Source organism: Phyllostomus hastatus, unplaced genomic scaffold (assembly GCF_019186645.2).
Source record: "Phyllostomus hastatus isolate PE091 unplaced genomic scaffold, TTU_PhHast_1.1 phas_contig_524, whole genome shotgun sequence".
NCBI classification, from domain to species: domain Eukaryota; kingdom Metazoa; phylum Chordata; class Mammalia; order Chiroptera; family Phyllostomidae; genus Phyllostomus; species Phyllostomus hastatus.
In genome coordinates, this window is record NW_025333900.1 from 2,927,557 (window position 1) to 2,934,183 (window position 6,627).

Here is a 6,627-nt window from a genome sequence, read left to right on the forward strand (position 1 = left end):
GCGCTTCCGGAACTACAGGGTGCTGTCGCTGCCATGATTTGCATATTCATTACACTGGTGTCGTTATAGTGAAATTTATGACCCTGGCGCCCTTTAGACTTCGGTGAAAAGTCCCTTCACCACCAGGCCGCCCTCGATTTTATTATCCCCTTCTAAAGTGCCCCAGAGACTGGCGCTCAGGTGCATTTTAAGGAATTATTAACAGGGCTAATGGAAGGACCCGACATACTCAAAATATTTAAAGGCTAAACTTTCAGAGCTTTTGTTTCCAGATTAGTGCACCGTAGAAATGAGAAAGTCTCAATTTGGAAATTTAAGACGCGGGGCAGGAATATTGAATGAGATAAAATGATATGTAAAACCAGTGGTGTTCAGTTCAGTGAACATTTTGAATGCCTGTTGCACCTACCTCAGTTACTGGTCTATTGTGTGAACTCAATAGATGTTCCTTGAGTGAATGAATGACATGCTTAGGCATTAGGCTAGGAGATAAAAAAGAGATCGTACTTGTCCTCCAGAAGTTTTCTTATACACCTGTAAGTGTACACATACATGAACGAAGAAGAATATAAGAGAGCTACAAAGTGCTGGTAAGATAGAAGAGACTGCATGTGGTTGTGGAAGAGATGTAAGTGGCTATCAAATTATAAAGAATTAAAAATATTAAGGTGCAAGGAGACACTTTCATAAAAGGTGAGAAAGTATGTTTGTCCAACTGGTAGGAAAAGCACTTAGCGATATGTGTCAACATTGTATTGTGTAAATAAGTTTTGCTCAAATCTCTCAACTCTAAAAATTTAATGTAAGGGAATAATCCAAAATATTAAAAATTTATTATGTTGGAACATATGGACTTGTCATTTTTATAGATTGAAATATTGAAGACTGGTAATTTTGTGTGGATCAATGTAATATATACGCAAAGATATTTATTGTATTATAATTCATGATTGTGAAAAAGTGAAAAAACGAATGCCCACATTAGAGGAATGATTAAATCAACTATGGCACAAACTGTATTTAATAATAGCCCTTTGTACAGTAATTTTTTAAAGTTGAATTTGCGCATAATAAAAATCTTCAATCTTACTTCACTTTGATGACTTTTATCAATTGTATATACTCATGTAACCACCACTCAAACAAGATAGAGAACATGTTCATCACCCCACAAAAGTTCCTTTGTGTTCCTTTCCAGTTTTTCAGATAATTTCCTCCACCAAAACAACCATTTTCTGATTTTAGTCACCACAGATTAGTTTTATCTGTTTTTGAACTTCATATAAATGGTATCATAAATAAGAATGCCTTGGATTTGACTTCTTTCTACCTCATGTCTGTTGTCAATACAGTATCTGTGAGATATATCCATATTGTTGCATCAGGAATTAGTTCTTTTTATTCTTGAGTAATGTTTCATTGTGTAACTATTCCATAACTTAGTTATCCCTTCTCCTATTGATAGCATTTGGTTTCCAGTTTTTGGTTATTATGAATAAGACTGGTATGAACACTTTTCTATAGGTCTTGGTGTGGACATATATTATTTACCCCTTCTATGGTAGTATTGTGAATAATTAATAAAAATGTTGAGTATCATTGCTAATACAAAAGATCTAAGAACTTTTATTGCTTTTTATTAATTCAAAGATTTTTTACCATGTGTGAAAACTCACTTTTTCCATAGTATGAAAAACTCAGTTTTATAGTTTTATGATATAATACATATAACATATATGTATTATATATTTTTATGTATAAGAAAGTATACTCATTTATATTTATAATAAACTGTATACATAAATGTTTATATAATATGTATTATATAAAGGGATCACTAATGTGTTCAGAATTAAATTTCTTTAATATAGTATATGATTTGCTTGGACTGGAATTTGAAGCAAATCTCAAGATTGAAATTGTAGGTTAAAAATGTATATTTTAAGAAATGTTAAAAATAATTAGATACTCCTGGCATTCTGTAACTGACTTGTTGCTAAAGAAATTGAGATTTGTACTAGGTAGTGTGTGCTGTCCTCTTAAGCCTGCTTCTGTGCCTGACTCTACTCCATTTATTGTATTTAGTCAGGCAGTCTACTTACTGTCTATGACACTTGGAAAACTCCAGATCACTCAAATTAACAGAGTCCCCAAATAAATATAATTCCAGCAGTTGGATCATCCTCCCAAGGAACAAAATTAGATGTATTTTGATGATAGAAGCAACAAAATTTGGTGCTGGCTTTGTTGGGGTAAGTGCTGTGAGAGAAAGAAGGAAGCCAAGGTTAACTCAAAGGTTAGAAAAATGACGGAGTTGCTCCTTATCAAGATGGGGTTGATGGGGAGAGGAGCAGGTTTGGAGGAGGACAGGGATAGCAGTTTTTTGGGGGGTATGATGAGTTTGTGATGAATTCAAGTGGAGATGGTGAGCAAGCAAGTGGATTTGACTCTGGTGTTCCAGGGAAAGGTCTGGACTGCCAGCATGTCCAAGCCCAGATGAGATGGCCAGGGGAGCAAATGCAGGCAGAGAAGAGAGGAGGTCTGAGCTCTGAGGCCTGCAGCTTGCAAAAGAAACTGAGAAAAAGCAGCCACTAAGGTGGCCAGAGAATCGGGAGGGAGTGGTTAGGAATTGTCCAGGAGGGAGAGATCAACTGGGTCAAAAACTCCCAGTAGGGAGTTGAAGTAGGATGAGGACTGAGGATTAACCATTGACTTTTGCAGTGTGATAGTCATTACTGAGATTGACAGGAACCCTTTTTTAATGGAAGGGCTGATGAAGGGCAGGCTGGAGAGGGTTCCAAAAGAGTAGAAGGAGAAAAGATGGAGAAAAAATTGTAGTAACACTTTCCAAGGGTTCTACAGTAAAGAGCACAGAGAAATGACATGGAAACTGGAGGGGCAAGTGGGATCAAGAGAAGCTTAATTTTTTTTTAACGTAATTACAGTATGTCTGTATGTTAACGAGAATGGTCCTCTAAAAAGGAAAAAATCACAGCTACAGGTGTGAGATGGAACAAATGCTGGACTCACTCTTGAGTAGGGGGGAGGATCCCCCTGGCATACAGGAGTGGCCACCCTATGAAGTTCATCCACAGCAAAGGGGAACAAATTCAGACTTTGCAACTTGTGGTGGGAACAGGAGGAAAGGTCTCTGATTCTTCTATTTTTCAGTGAAATGGGAAACAGGATCATTTAATTGGAAGACAGGTTTTAGAAATTTGAAAAGAGAAATAATAAGGTGTGAAAGTTTCATTTGGTGGAAAAGAAATATCTGTGTGGTGATGCGTGGGTCACCGGCCAGCAGTGATCATGGAACGCTGTGGATGGCTCGTCGAAACTCGAGAAAAAACATGCACAGAGACAGACTAGTTTCTGTGGAGAAGTAGGGATGGAATGGCCAACCCCTCCAGTGGGGAGCGCACCCTCTCTCCTGGAGGGCGCCATGGCCACCCTCCCTGGTGGGGAGAGCGCCCTGTTCCCCCTGCAGAGAGGCTTTTTATTAGTTTCATTTGCATAAGAATTCAGGTAAAAGCTCATTACTCATTGCTAGGAAGTAAGGATCAAACAATAGAAAACAAGGAAGTCTGAGGGCCTATTTTGAGTCAGGGTCAAAGAGCTGTAAGACTTTTAAGGAACAAACTAACTTCCTCCTTGGACCCTTCTCATTCAACTGAGAGCATTCTAAACAAAGCAGGTTTCACAGGAATTTATATGTTCTTTCTTAGGCCTGATCACCCGGGGAACCCGCCCTTTTCAGCACAGAGCTGCACCACCTTGTCATTGTTTCAGGCTTAGGTGGAGCAAGGGAAGTAAGGCAGCCAAGAGATAAGGAGATTTTCTCCCAGATGATGAGAACTCAGGCTATGTCAAAGCTGAGGAGCGAGGGCCCATCACCCCCTTTTGCTGTAGCCCCCAAAGTCCTTCCTTGGGGGCCTCCCACGTGATCGTGCCTGCCTTTGATCGTTCCCCCTTGGGGAATCTTACCCGTCACTGGCTAACTGACCAACCTTTGGGGTTCAGAATGAACCCCAAATGAACCCTTCATTATGAATGAAGCAGCAGAAGCAGCGCTCCTGCCAGAGAGATAAGCTTTTGTCTCCTTGCTGGCTTACGGTCCCAAGGGCTTTCCCTTAGCCTTAGCCTAGGCGGGGGATACAGCTTCTGATACCAGGCAGGGCGGTTCCCAACAGTGTGGGTTCCAGTGTACAAAGATTTAACTCATTGGATGGTCACGACCGTTGTTTGTCATTTTATAATTGCGACTGATTGCATATACAGAAGTAATATATTTCTGAAATATTGGACTGATGACCACTAGGAGTCCCCTAGTCAAGGAGTCCCCTATGGTAGCAAGTTGATATCCCCATTTTCTCTACTTTGCCTGGCAGTAAGATGGGAAATAGAAAAGGGTCAAATCTCAAAAATTATAGTTGTTTTAGTGAGAAAAGGAGTTAGGAGTTAGAGGGTTACAGAATACCAATTTAAAAAAGTTATTTTTCCTGTGGACATTTCAAGGTAAAGGTATTATTTTTATTTACAAGTGCCTAGCTATATAACTAAAATACCACTGAGCAAATCCAATACTTCATTATATCTAGTTTTGGGTTAAAAAGGTTTTCTTTTCCTATTACAATTCTATCATTAAGAATACTTCCCTTACACATACTTTTCACCTTTTTCACTTTTATCACTCAATGTTATAAAGAAAACACAGGCTCTTTGCTCCTCCTATTGGACAGACAGATGCGTCTTCCTGCACAGAGACAGCTGCAACCCTGAGACCCAATGGTGAAGGTCAGAGTGAACGGATTTGGCTGTATTGGGTGTCTGGTCACCAGGGCTGCTTTTTACTCTGGCAAAGTTGGTATTTTTGCCATCAGTGGCCCCTTCATTGACCTCAACAACATGGTTTACATGTTCCAGTATGATTCTACTCATGGCAAGTTCAAAGGCACAGTTGAGGCTGAGAACGGGAAGCTTGTCAGCAATGGAAAGTCCAACTCCATCTTCCAGGAGCGAGATCCTGCCAACATCAAATGGGGTGATGCTGGTGCTGAGTATGTTGCAGAGTCCAATGGTGTCTTCACAACCATAGAGAAGGCTGGGGCTCATTTGAAGGGTGGAGCCAAGAGGCTCCCTATCTCTGCCCCTTCTGAGGATGCCCCCTGTGTTTGTGATGGATGTGAACCATGACAGGTATGACAGACAGCTCCATGAAGATTGTCAGCAATGCCTCCTGCACCATCAACTACTTGGCCCCCATGGCCAAGGTCATCCATGATAACTTTGGCATCGTGGAGGGACTCATGACCACAGTCCATGCATCACTGCCACATAGAAGACCTTGGATGGCCCCTCTGGGAAGCTGTGGTGTGACGACTGAGGAATAGCTCAGAACATTATCCCTGCTTCTACTGGCACTGCCAAGGCTGTGGGCAAGGTCATCCCTGAGCTGAATGGGAAACTCACTGGTATGGCCTTCTGTGTCCCCATCCTCAATGTGTCAGTTGTGAATCTGACCTGCAGCATGGAGAAAGCTGCCAAATATGATATCAAGGAGGTGGTGAAGCAGATATCTGAGGGCCCCCTCAAGGACATCCTGGGCTATACTGAAGACCAGGTTGTCTCCTGTGACTTTAATAGTGACACCCATTCCTCTACCTTTGATGTCAGGGCTGGCATTGCCCCCAATGACAACTTTGCCAAACTCATTTCCTCATATGACAATGTGTTTGGCTACAGCAGCAGGGTGGTGGACATTATGGTCCATGTGGCCTCCAAGGGGTAAGAGCTCCCTGGACCACCCACCCCAACAAGGGGAAGAGAAACCCTCAGCTGCTAGGGAGCCCTTGCCCTGATGGTGTTGCTCATGATCTCCACAGTTTTCATCCTAGACCCCCTGAAGAAGGGAAGGAGCTTAGGAAGACCTACCTTGTCATTCATCATCAACAAAGTTCACTGTACTCAGCCAAAAAAAAAAAGGAAAAAGAAGAAGAAAACACAAATGCTTTTAAGTAAAGGATGGTATCACTCACTTAATAGTCTTTTTTAGATTCAGAAGTACTAATTTTTTTATTACAATGTTGTATAAGGAGGTGAAGAATTTTACTCAACAGAATATTCTCATGAGAGAAGAATATTATTTACCAAAAAACTTGGTGGAGAGGTTTAACCAGAAGGGAGGAGCTTCTGGGCTAACAGAGAAACAGGAAAGAGAAGACTGAAAGGAAAGGTGATTGGCAGTTTCCTGGGGGAACTGAGAGTGAGAAGAAAAGAGGCACAAAGCAGTTATGGAATGTGAAAGAATTAAAAAAGAGGAAATGGAACCTCTTTATTGTTCTTGAAACCACAAAAGTAACACCTGGAATTATTTTCAATTACTTTTAATTGTTGGACTTCTTTTGAATTTGTAATTCTCCTGAAACTGGGTGGTGTATGTTCTCAAGGATATCATAGGGTTACAGCTGTAGCACACACCACTACGATTCACATTTATCTCTCAATGCTGTGATAAATACAACACAAACACTTTAACATGAAGTAACTGTGCTGCCCACTCATCAGTTTTGTTTAAGCGAAGCTGTTAATTCTCGATTGCTATGGTATGTAAGTAGGTAAAACATTTCA

At 40.8% G+C, this 6,627-nt stretch overlaps 1 pseudogene; it reads left to right on the top strand.

The window, feature by feature from the left end:
- Positions 1-4,785: 4,785 nt before the first annotated feature.
- On the top strand, positions 4,786-5,788 carry LOC123823959 (annotated as a pseudogene).
- Positions 5,789-6,627: the final 839 nt, after the last annotated feature.